Consider the following 14,127-nt stretch of genomic DNA (forward strand, 5'->3'; position numbering starts at 1 on the left):
GCATTTCTGCACTGCACTTCCTATAGATCACCTGCCAGTCAAACAGTGTAGGTTGAATTGTGATGTCTTCTTCCTTGGTTTTTCTGTTGAAGAGTTTCTGTACGTAGTTAAGTAACAGCAAGTGGTACACCATTTTTCTGATAAAATAAGTAAACATAACAGTCACACAAAAGCTAACATTATAAACCATATATGATGATATAACGCACATACATGATCATAACTGTACCAAGGCTGAATAATAGTACTATGTTCTGCTGCTGATAATTAAGAGTCACTATAGCAAAGTGTGGCACAACAGACTGATCCATATTAAAACCCCAACATCCATCTGAATGACAGTTAAAATGTAAATTTCATATAACTTAACCGTATGTGCTAACACACTGTACAACCAAACTATTTCTCTTAAATGTGAGCTTTGTGTTAAAACATTGTATGAAATAACATATTTATTGATATATATTTTTAAATTTGCATTATTATATATTCACTTTTTGCCCAAAGGTTTTACAAAAAATATTTTTTTTAGCTAGAAACTTTCAGGTATCTTTTGTGCCACATTTGGTAGGTGGCACACTTTTCTTTCTTTGTATAGCTGCTGCTGGAAAAGTAAAATTCATCATTTTCTGACTGCAAAGAGACTTTTCTTTTCTGTCTTTACTTCATAATGAATTTGTATAACAGAAGACTGATTTAATGAACTGGATACAGATTGTGGAGTAGCAAAGTTTATTTTGTATATATATGTTTATAAGTCTCATATTACCGATGTCAACATTAACTGTTTAAAAATGATTTTATTGTTGTGCATGGGAAGGCAAGGCCAAATCTTTGTGAAATCATTGTCCCACATGAAAGAAGTCTTGCATAAAGTCCAACTAAATTTACTGTACATCACAAACAACCACAAGACCGCTGATAGCACATCTGTTTTTACAGTTATCATATCTAAACTGGGAGAGCTAGGCAAAGGAATAAGATGCAAATGCAAAGTACTGTTCTTTGAGGGTGTGCAGAATATGTTCCATCTTCCACATTGTGCCCTATATGGTGTGACGCATTACTGCCGTTGCATTTCTTGTATTATTCCTGATTAAGCATGAAACTGCCCTAATGACCTGACATGTTTTTCCGCTGCAGCCAGTAATAGTACAGCTGTCTTCGTGCTTTAGCTTACACTGCAGACTCTCGTGCTGAACAGGCTCTGCTGTCTCCCTTTATCCCACTTCCTTCTGAGACACGCAGGATCTAACACCACTGACCTCTGAATGATGGTCGATATTTATGTTGGCAAAACAGGAATCTAGTTTATTCAGTGCAAGTTGTCGTCCTGCAGCCCCCTCCAGAATAGGGTCCAGTGGCTGCATTGTCTGTGGGGGGGCTATGTGGGGTGCATGTAGGCAGGTAGTTGGCCTGGATGCCAATGAGAATGGACAGAATCATTACACTGCACTTTCACTCCCATTTCCAGTTGTACTCTCTGACTATCCTCTCAAGGACAAAATGTACTGAACGGTATAGAGACGCCCTTCTCCTCTGTCACCTTCAAGCTGGTGCTGCGATCAATGGCTGTCACTCTGGCCGTCACTACTCCAATGATGATGTGAGCTCCTTCAGCAGGAATACAAAGGGTGTTCCTGCATTTGGCGGGTTCTGCCATGCTCTGTCCCTGCCCCAGCCTCAGAAAAGATCATTGAGATATTTGTACAGTACAGTAGGTAAACATCCATGATGTGTAAGGTGCACTGGAACCAAGGAGCTGCACAAGCTGCAAGTTACCATCAAAGATCTCCAGAGCCAGTTGATATGTATTGGTAGAATTCTAGAGAGTGCTGCAAATCCTCCACTTATAGTCCATGATGTTTACATCAACAACTGAAAGAGAAAGTAGACATGCTGCCATTTGAACAGGTCAAAGCATGATGTAAAAAATCTCAATGTTTTACTTTGAGGAGGAATTCAGTCAACTAAGTAAATCAATGTGACCTGTCTTTTTGGGAAGACCAAAAATGGAAGAGTCCAAATTAGTGTTAATTTTGTACAATAACTAAAATAATAATAATAATAATGAAATAACTGACGAAATGTTTGACGACCTTTTTCCATTACAAGACTAAAACTACACAAAAAATATCATAAACAAAAACTAATATGTTGCAATGTTCTTTGATTGAATGATTGAAAACTATATAATATGAAAGACCGACAAATGGACATAAATACAATAAGTCTGTTTTAATGCAGACTTACTCAGTAACCTGCATGCATCTGCAGAATTACTGAACTACTGTTTACACCTGACTGGTAAAACTTATGCTCTGCGGTTTAGGACTATCTCTTCTTCAGAAGTTTATTGAGCTGCTTTACCTGTTGCACTAATAAGCAGCAGCTTGCATTTCAATAATGTTACAACTCTGCCAGTGCTTTTGGCTAATGTTACAGGAAAAAAGAATGAACATTCATAAAATTAATGTATAATCCTGCAAGAATCCTAATTTACAATACGCAACAACAAAGTTAAAGTTACACGCTGGCCAGCACACCAGTAGTTAAAGAAAGGTAAGCTAATGCTAGTGGAGGTAATGTTAACATTATTTTCAGTTGGCCTACTAACTGTAGGAATGAGTGCCTGATTAATGTAGGTTGTCAACCATCTGAATCTTCCCCTTGATGTTGGCTAAAGGAATTTGGTGCGCTAATGTTATCCAACATTTTATCTGTTTTGCGATATGTCTCTGAGATTACTGCAATAAAATATGCTGTCAGCTGTTTTCATCACAACTATTTCTTCTGTAGAAAGTAGTTCCAAAGAAAGCTGTTGAGCGTGTGTCCCAGGATATTGTGTCTGGAAACAGATGCTGCTGTTGAATTTTTATGTCATTGTTTAATGCTGTGAGCCACACAAACAACATTTCATTGACCTCAATTGCACTGGTTGGGTGACATCAATCACAAAGTTTTAAGTCTCTAAACTGGGGGCAAATAAAAGCAAAACAATCTGCATAAATAGATTCCACCAGAGGTATAGTAAGTGAGAAAGAGGTAAGTGGGGGTAAGTGTTTTTGTAGTTTGGGTGAACCAACCCTTAAAACACAGATGACTTGCTCTATACTTGCACAGTAGGTATCCACATTAATGTCCACAGCTGCTGTTGCTACAGTCAACACTGTACACAGTCAACACAGTGTTAAGGGATGCATCCCCTAATGACCGGGCCATCTTCACCTTTTACCATCATCCTTGACAGTTTTTATTTCCTGCCTACAGGATATGTGTTTATAGATTTGTCAAATAATGCAGCCTGAGGGGATGTCCATTAGGACAAAGCCACCTGGGCCTCATAATGAAAGACCCGATAGAAGGGCCAGCAGGTCTTAATGTTCACATATAGTAATAACACGCATCAAATAAGGAGCTTAATGTGTTGTCAGGCTGTAAAGGAGGGAGTGATGGTATAAAGGATCATGAAAGTAATGTCAGTCTTTTCATAAATCTAATGAAAGATTATTGCGTTTTTGTTAGTTGCTCAGTAGCAGTGACCTTGAAATAGTTTAATAAACACTTATTTGTTTGGTAATATCATCTCACCTTCTCACTGACGCTGTGCACTGCAAATGCATCTTCCATATTTTGCCTGTGAGCCGTGACATTTCTCCGTCGCCGATATTGATGCTCGTGTCCATTAATTTGCTCATTTGGAGGCAATTACGGCTGATGCCATTTGTCAGAATGCAGGCGTGTGCATTTTAGCGAGCGCGCTGCTGATTTGCACTGCTGTCTGTCAGAGTAATTAAACCACAACGAGAGGTGGAGCACCTGATTGATTTCTTTAACCCCCTTTGTGTAGAAAATGGCTCAAATGGAATCCAATGTGACATCAGTATTGCTGGCATGTGGCCGGTCAACACATACACACACACACAAACTGGCTGCTCTCTGACCAGACAGGAGGCTGTCACACTGGCAAGCCATTAGTAGCTCTTGAGTTTAATGGATTGTTGAAATCTCAGACAAAGAGAAAAAAAATCTACTCAAATATGTGAAAGAATTGAAAAGCTAGAAAGCTTTGCCACTGACCAGCATCTTAAAAAGGCTCATCATGGCAACTTCAGCAGTGTATTCATGATAACACTTAAGCATGCACACGTCCACCATCCTTTCTTTCTATATCCTACAAGATTTTCATGGTGTCTGTCTGGCTTCATTTTTGGTAGAATTTGAAGCAGTGCAAGGCAGTCACCAGGGAACCAATTACTATTTCAAAGATTGCCTGGTTTCATCTTTTTTTTATAGGAGGTGCGGCATGGAGGGGCTTTCTCATACCAAACTCCCCCTCTTGTTCTCCCAGACCATCTATTCAAAGGCAGGCAGTGCTCAGTATCAAGAGTACCACTCTTCATGACACTGCTGATAATAAAACTACTGTGGTCTTTTATAGTATGGTGCTGACATTATCAGGGCTCAAGAATCTATCAGATACCAAAAGATCTTCTGGTACTATATCTAACATTTCCTTCCTCTTTTCTACTTACATTACTGTATGATCATCTCATCTTTTGACTTTTCATATAATAGCGCATTTTGGGCAATTGCGGTTGTCTAGCAATTGAATCTTTGTGTGCTGTTGCTCTTAATATTTTAAGAAAAAGCATCGACAAACTCCCTAAAATGTATGGTAAATCCAAGTAGTGCTGAAATGATTAGTTGATTAAAGGGACACACCAGTAGTTTATAGTTGCACCTTCATAAAGTTGGGAAACTTGCAAGATTTTAAAATAATAGTAAAATTGATGCAGCAAATGCTGAGATATGCTCAGTTTATCCTTGTATGGGTGAAGCTCATGACATCCGGTCTGACCCTTCCTGTAATTCCTCTTTCAACAGACCCTCTCAGCCTGGTAAACACTCATTTCTTTAAAAGGTCAAATCCCCCAGTTTTAATGCGTGCTTTATGTTAAAAATGTGTCATTTTCAATTTGTAGTCTGCAAACTCAATCTGAGTTAAAGGTACCCTGTGAAATATTTAACCAGAAGTAGCTCTATGGAGCAATGTTTGTAAGAAGTAAAGAGAATATACACAGAATTTTGTTTACCAGAAAACTAAACGAAACAAACAAAAAACTCCACAGGGTACCTTTAATCCTCATAACATCACCAGGGTTATCTTCTCAGACATAACAAAGCTCCCAGGACCACAGAAGGTATTATGTAACTGTGTTGACAGTCTGAGTAGTGCTCTCAATGACAAGTAAACTGATCTTGAAGTGTAACTGCAGTGGGTTGCTTTTTTAACTGATAGAGGAAAGTAATGATGACAGTTGTGATATTTTATTTTTTGTCATTTATCAAGGAAAATATGCCAAACATTCTTTAGTCCCAGTTTCTCAAATGTGAGGAATTGCTGCTTTTGGCTGTTTGAGGCAGTGTTTGGGTTCAGGACTGTTTTTCAGACAAAACAAAAAATTGAAGACCACCCTAGGTTCTGAGAGCTGAGCTGTGATAGTCAATTTCATTATTTTCCGACATTTGTTAGGCTAAACGATTAATCCAATTAATTGAAAAAAATCATTTACAGGTTAAACATGATGAAAATAACTTGTTGCAGCCCTAAATGGAAATATGATGGGAAAATATTACATATCAGGATATTCTTTCCTAATCCCTACTGCGGGATATTCTTATGCCATTTGGCAATCAAGCGTAATGCTTGACTTGTAGTAATGTGAAATACAGCACACCAACAGCACCACGCTGCAAACTAATGCCCATCGAGGGAGGGGGAAGAAACACGTGTCAGCAAAATGTTAATGTTGTTCCTCATTACTGCTGTGCCGTTGGAAATGGCACATGAAATAAACCATCTCCTTCTATTGTCACCACATTACAGCTGAAGCACCACGTTGCAGAGCACAGGAGGAGATGGGGGGGGGGGGGTGTTGATGGGTAATGGGGTGGGCTGTTGAATTATGGGAGTGATGCTGTGGTAACATTGGTGTGCTCAAGGCTCATGTCCCTCTGCTATATATTTCTGCCTCTTTCATCACAGCTCAACTGTGTGCACCTCATACATGTAAAGCAGCTTTTTGATGGAGAGGGGGGGCAAAGTGGAAGAAGAATGTCAGAAGGGAAGATGAGTGGAGGTAGGAAGAGGGCAGTGAAATGGAAATATTGTTTTCATTAATCTTTATTTATTCAGAGAACGTTGACTGAGTGCACATGCTCTGTAACATCCTGTTTTGTATTCACATTTGCGCCCATTTACTCCTGGGAGCTGCCCAGTTCAACCAGTTTTTGACTGTTTGGCCAATGAACTGCTCACTGGAGCACCTAGGGGTTAAGTGTTTTGCACAGGGGCACCTTGACAAAAGTAATTAAGGCATGGAGTAGTTTATTATTCATTCACATTGCCCACATTTTCCACAGTACTTTCTATGTCACAAAACAGCTTGTCCTCACTGTAGAGTACTGCCACCTCAGGAGTTGGAACTCAAGCATAATGGGAGCAATTCATTTGACCTCTGGAATGTTTTAATAATCTTTTTTTATAACCTGGATTTCATTTTCATAATTTTGGTCATGTAACAGTTTACTCATCATGTTTCCATTGCTATAGCAATAAACCTCTCATTTAAACATATAATCTTAAATGTGTATTTTTTTAAGATATATTTTAGTTATATTTTGCCTTGGATAGCTGATAGTTGACAGGAAACAAGGGAAGAGACAGGGGCATGACATGCAACAAGGGTCCCTAGCTGGAGCCGAACCAGTGACATTGTGGTTATGTGGCATGTGCTGTAACCACTCGGCTACCAGGGCACTCCTTAAGTGCATAGTTTGAGTTGAAATTGGAAGTGAGCACGCCCAAAAATGTCAGTTGTAATCCATTTTGCATTCAAAAACTGTGCAAACTGCCACGGAACAAGGTCAAAATCTAATATATGTTCACAACAGAGTGATTTGGCTAGATGTGATTTTTTTTTTTTCTCCCTTTGTTCTCTCAGTAAAATAAGTGGAAAAACCGGTGGTGTGTTTACAACCTGTGGAATCAGACCAAAAGTACTAAACTGGCTTTAAATCATTGGCCAGTTGAGAACATCAGCACCATTAGAATTTGGTGGCACAAGGACCATGTGAAAACGGTCTTTCAACAGCAACCAGAGACATCTTAATTGAAGTACCAGGGGCTGCAAAAGATGATCAAAAGACTTTTAAAGCTTTAAAGCCTTGCTTATTACAGGTGGGTGAAAATCTGTCCCTATTTATATCTTCTACAGTTCTAAATGGATTTGCAGATTCCAAAAATTGATTTTGCATAACATTATGTTGGTGAGATGGAAAAGGTGAAATTGTGTCAAGAGTACAGTGCTCGGACGGAGTAAATCATCTTAAATGAAGGCAAGTGTTGGCATGCATTTTTGATTTAACCACTTAATGTTAAGTTTTTCAGGACAAGGTGAAGACGAGGTAACGTAACAAAATACTTCACCTTCACCCCTTGACTAATGTTAGTGGAGAGGAGCACTGGACTCTATAGGACAAGCAGACAAGCCAGCCTTCTAATGCACACAAAGTTTTACACCACTTTATAAAACTTCCATCCAATTCTGATCAGGTGGAGAAAACAACTCTGACCACAGGCTTTCATTTGAAAAGACCTGCGCCCATACAGTGTTGTGGGTAATGATGGATTTCCCTTGCACTACTGCTGCAGCGGGGAGGATGTTCTCCACTGCTGTAGACATAACGTTAGTTAACAGTACAGTCTCATTTTGAGACCAGAGAGAAATACAATGCTAGTGCTTATTTTTGTTACACGAACAGAGCACCAGGTACAGCTGATGATTATGTTTGACTTGTATGATGGCCAGGATATGATACTACCCAATGTTCCAGTTCAATGTCTCTTAATCCAGATTGTTTGTAATGTTGATGACGAGGTAGTGAGGGTAGGGGGAGCGTGAGAGACGGAGGAGGGATGGAAAGTGGTCAGTAGAGGGAGAGTAAGAGCTCTGGAGTTCAAGGTTGTGGTTCTGGATTACAGAGGAGGGGCTGGACAGCGGTTAGAGTAATGCCTCAAACAAAGGTCACAGCCATATCTGCCCGCTCTTAATGGGAGTGAATGTGTGTAATTGGGATGTTAATGGAGAGGATAATGATCCAGCGCGACCCCTGTTGTCACCGAAGGGCCCCACCACACGCCAGTGCTCTTCAGCGCCATGCTTTTCTGTTAACAGACACAGAAAAGCAAACCATTATTACATGCAGAGTTAACAGGACCCCAAGCATATCATTATGGTGTGATTGTAGAGAGTTATTACCGTTAGCAGGAGTGCAGCTGACAAGGCTCCTGGCCCGTGCTTTCAGACCGTCAATTTACATTTCTGGTCAGCACTGGCCGCCCGTTCCCACTGGCACTGTTCTCAATTCCACGCTCTGTTGCACATGGATTTCCAGAAAAGTGTTGACAAATGAAGGCTTTCTTGCCAAAATGCAATGTATCCATTCTGGAAAACGTCTTTTTTTTAACTTGATGTTCTTTGCTCAGTATTTAAAGAATAAGACAGATGATGGCATCCTTTGAAATTTTTATATATTCTGAGAAGAAGGTTTAGATATCTGATAACTTAAATATTCAATAGTGGGTTTAGTTTTCAGGCCAGCAATCATTTTCTCTTTGAATAGTCACATTTTTCAAACAGTAGATGTTATTTTGGAATGAGACCTGCAATATTGATTACTGTATTCCCAGTCAGTGAGAGTCTGCAAGGTTTTTGGAGATGGATCTGTGATTTACTTTTTGGTTCTGTAATAAAATTGAAGCCAAATACCCAAAACATTTTATTTCCATTGCCTGTAATCTAACATTGGTACTGCATTTTTTTGAAGAGCTGATACTGCATATAGCTGATAGATTGTGTTCTATACTTGGAAGGCAGGGGGTGACACATAAACACAGCAGCCACTGTGGCCCGTGGATGGTGGTGTTAGTTTCCTGGCATTAAATTAGTGTTGTCATCAGAGCTCAACGAACACAGAGTGTTGATTTTTTTTTTTCTCCCTAATTTAAGTTTAAATTCTACCAATTCTAGCTGATTATAGGCTTGCTGAGATTTATTATGTGGCACCAATAAGAGCAAACGAAAGCCTGAAAATGTTCCTTTTGCACGGAGACTGCAGTACAGTTATAAGAGTGACAGTGTAATCTGAATCAACAGTATGAAACAACAACAAAATGCAAGGGTTTGGTGTTGACACTGATACAGCTAATTCCAGTATAGTTAAAATCTTATTTCTTCAAAAAAAAATTTACATTGACTCCCTTTTGTTGCCAACATCCTCTAAACTGGCAGGAATTTACTGAACTATAATTAGTGTTTTTTATATGAACGATATATTTTATATTAACAATGGATTAAATGACTACTTGTATGTGAATGGTGTCACTCATAGGATGTGTAAATAGGCACTTGTTTACTGACAAGGTTTACATATCAACTTAAAAGGTGATAATATGTCATGTCATATTTTGCTGCCCCCTAGTGGCCACCCCCCCCCCCCCCTGTTAAAACTGTTATTACAGATTTAAAGAGGCAAAATATTAATTTTTTTTACTCCTGGTTCACTCATAATTGAGCATTACGAGCTTAAGTGAATCAGAATCAGATCCAAAATACAGCCAAGTAAGATACAAAAAGAAGTGAAAGGATAAATGTTTCTTTACAACTTGGGTCTTTTTTGTAGCTGTGGTAATCATTTTTTATCTCACCTTAGCCTTTAGATAATGTTAAAAACTATAAAAGCTGGTAAACGCACCTTTAGATTATTTTATTTCATATAATTTATTTTTTCAGAAGTATGTCCAAATTTACAGTTGGAAAATTGTAACCAAATTGTAATAAACCAGAATTATATTTTAAGTATAGCTATCATCTATGACATAATAGCTTTTTTTGTAGCCTTAAATGTGTTTTGCAAATCTCATTTTTATAAATAACTAAATTACTCTCTTCTCTCATGTAAACCTCTGCATCTCTGAATAACTGGTCAAAAACACAAATTGCAACATGATTGTCCTCAACTTCCCTGTGGCCTCGGTTCAGACGGACCACCAAAGTAGTGAAGACGTGACAGTCGATGCGGAACTTTGAGAGCCTGCCTCCAGTCAGTGATCTCACTCTTTACTGGGAGCACTGGCACCTTGATCCACAACATGAGAGAGAAGTGCATGCCAAGTGCTCAATACACCCCCTCCCATCCTCCCGAGACCTACCCCGCATGACGGCATGCCACTATTTTTATCCATGCCATCATCGGGATTACTCATGTGCATGCGACCCCCCCTCTCTCAGCCACCGGTGCTGTGAATCCCAGCCCCACCCCACTAAACTCAGCGGGGTGTCTGCGTAGCTCGCATCGGAAAAACCAGCTCTCCATGAATATTGAAGAGGGTTGTTAGCATGCAGTGTGAGTGTGTGTTGCCAGGGTTGTCTAGAGATTTAGAGCAGGAGAAACGGGCCTCCATTCTGCTGGTAGAGCAGTTAGACAGCAACATCCACCTGACTGGCTGCTTAAACTGCAAAATCTATAAGGTGCTGTGGAACATTATACAGAGGTGAAAGGAAATGAGTTAGTGTTGCATGTCTGGCTCACCTCGAGGCATTGACATATGTGTATGTGTCAGACAGCTGTGTGGAATGTGTTTGTGGAATGTTGTGAATGAACATGAAACAATTACATCTGAAAGTGTGTTAATACAGATTCCCATGCTTTGACTTCCTGCTCTCACAGTGTTATGTCCCACGAGTCACCCATCATAGCTGTCAACACTCATTCAGATGAAGCTACTGTAGAAGTCTCGATATGCTTCATATTTGCTAAATGTACAAGAGAACTTATTCAGAAACATCAATGCTCGCTCTTTCAGTGTTTCAACTGTTGGAATTTAAATGAAATGGTCTGATTACTAATGCCTATTTGCAGGATGAATGCTCTGAGGGCATCTCATGCAATGGTTCAGATGTGTAATCCAGGATTAAAAAGAGAAGACCAGCTGTTATCCTAAATGCAAATAAAGTGGTGCTGTGGCAGAAAGTTTGCTTGTATACTGTGGCCAGTAAACAACCATTTTTCTATTTGTTTTGTCTGGCTCAACAGATGTGGATCATCTTTGATTGGCCGATTGTATTCTGCTTTCTTCTCCCTTCCAATCCCAAAGCCCTTATCTGTAAGAGAAACAACAATAATCGCTCAAGCTAACAAGCTCTGCCAATGATGGATAAACAGATTTGTCTGGTTGATTCTGCCAATAGCTTTAAATAATATGCAAAGACATGTTTTTAAGCAGTTAGGGCACTTTTACAGTTTGTAGTCCTATAACTTTTAAGTATTTGTGTGTTGGGTTCCAGTGCTGTTTGCATTTATGTAGAAAAAGAAATGCATGGTTCAAGTTGGCTTAAGTTTAACATTTTGTTCTATGACAGAAGATCCACAGCCATTGTGATGGCAGCTCCATTTCTCAAAAGTTAATATTTGATCTTGGATTTTCACAGACAAAACAAAAAACTGTTTTGTCGGAGCCCAATACTTCACAGATTCTTGCTATATTTTGGCGCATTAACACTAATACCAAAGGCCAACATGCTAGCGTGTTGTCTGCAAAGCTTTTAGTCCCTGTTCTGGTTGCTTTTTAGTATGCAAAACACTTAAAGAAATAGTTTGAAATTTTGGGAAATTTGCTTATTCGCTTGCTTGCTGAGTGGTACATGAGAAAACTGATTCGCTGTGTGCTAATTTGTCAAGCTAAAACCAGGAAGCTTAGTGTAGCATAAAGACTGGAAGCAGGGTGAAATAGTTTGTTGGTTTTGTTGGTTTTACATTTCATCTGTACAGATTAAACAGTTGAGATACAACATGTTAATTATTGAGCTTTAGAGGTGTTGTTAGGTGTTATTTTTGTAACTCTGGACAGAGCCAGGTCAGCTGTTTCCCTCTGCTTCCAGTTTGTATGCTAAGCTAAGCTAATCGCTTGCTGGCTCGAGCTCAAAATAACACACAGACATGTGAGAGATACTGGCAGTGCTGGCAAGTCTCACACTTTGACTGTGAGAGTCATGCAATTGACACAGATCTCACAATCTCACGTCACACATGCCTTTTCTTATACTAACTTAAGTAACTTTAGCGTAGCAATGTTAAGGCAGAACTTTTCACAGATTGTGTGTAAATGCACTGATCATCATCTGTTTGAACCGAAAGCGTGCAACAAGAAATCATTGCAATGTGCATTCTAGTGGAGCTGATAATTTATTCAGACATTACCTCTATTTGGATAGACTAAAGACGAAAGTGGGGAGTGTTGGATGATGGGAGTGACTTGGTGAGGAGCATAGATCTTTCTTATCTTATGTGAAGAAGAATATGTTTAATATCTGGAGTGTAGTGGGTCAATTTACCACAAATAATGAAAATGTCAAACTGATACTTGAAAGCACTGAATGCATGTAGCATGCCGCTCTTTGGTAAAAAGGTAAAACATTATGTCCATTGCTCAACTCACTGGACACTGCTGACATTAAAGCTTTCAGAAACACATTAAACTTTTCTGATACAGCATATAATGAACCTCATGCCTCAGCAGAGCTATGGAGAGGATTGTGTTGTCATTTCCGAGGGTAATACAAGTGGGAAAAGGAGAAAAGTTGCAACTGCAGAGAAGCAATCTGCCTCCTGGTGTAGTATTAACTTCGCTTTATTACAGAATTAAGGCTTCCAGTCAGATAGTTGTTGGTCTTAAAGCAACTGTTTCATGTTTTGCCTGTTGAGCCTCAGAAGTTGCTCATCTCAGAGCTGCTGTTTGTGTTTTTTGTCACTTAATTCATTCAGTTGCAGTGCCTGAGGACATCTGTGTCCGCTTTGAAATTCCTTTTAGTAACCAAACTGTGTAAACCACAAGAGGTATTTGCTGAGGTATTGCAAAAAAATAAATAACTTGGTGGCCCATGCAAGCGGTTTCTGACAATTTTCTTCAATTACTTGTTTATTCAAAGTCATTAAAACTTGAAACAATTTAATCAAAATTGGAAGACAAGTCATGAAATTCCTGAAGCACACCTTGTAAAATCAGCCAATGTAAAATCACCTCTGTGCCCTGCAGCTCTGACACTGATACTCACACACTTTATTTTAGACGGTGTTCCCTCTGCAGCAGGTGTGTGGGAGCTTGTAATGATGCCCTGGGAAGCGGGCTGGTTTTTACAAGTGAACCCTGGCACAGAGCGTGCACTGAGCCAGGCATCACACCTGTTTCAGACTGGACTTTATTAATTCACACTCAGTGACTCTTTTCCTTCCTCTCGCACCCATCTAATAGACCTGCCACAGCTGGTCCACAGGTGAGCTGTAGCCCTCGTACACCACACAAGATGAGAACTGGATGTTGCAAAATGTGACGGTTTTCAAGCAGATGGAAAATTTGCACAGAGCTACTTTTTCAGTCACCACTGACCAACTGGGAGATATTCACAAAATCCATCACTCTGATACTTTTGATGTAGTAGGCCGACTTTAATATCAATAACCTAATGATGCGCTGACACTTAGATTTAAATAAAGCCAGGGGTGCGTGATATAGAATCAAAGAAATCTTAATACAGATGTGATGGCCAAGCAGGCAGATATTCACTGCTCATTTCATGTGCTAAAGCAGCATAATAACATTGTAATAACCGTTGCAAATCTAATATATGCTTAACACGAATAGTTTGACAATTGGGAATATGCTTATTAGTTTGCTTGCCGAGACTTGGATGACAGATCAATCGTGTCTGTGTGCTAATTATGTAGCAAGAGCCATGAAGCTATTAGCCTAGCTTAAAATTAAGACTGGAAGTATGGACTACGGATTAAACAACCAAGATACAAGGTGTTATTTTAGAAGTTCAGAAAGCTGCTGGTCGGCATATTTCTGAACTATGGAGAGAGCCAGGCTAGCTGTTTCTCTTTGCTTCCAGTCTTCATCTTAAGCTATGCTAATCGTCTCCTGGCTCTCACCAGAAAATTTCCAAGAAAGCGAATAGCGTATTTCCCAAAATGTTTAAGTGTTCTGTTAAGACTAGGAAAACA

Source organism: Thunnus thynnus, chromosome 23, assembly GCF_963924715.1.
Source record: "Thunnus thynnus chromosome 23, fThuThy2.1, whole genome shotgun sequence".
NCBI classification, from domain to species: Eukaryota; Metazoa; Chordata; class Actinopteri; order Scombriformes; family Scombridae; genus Thunnus; species Thunnus thynnus.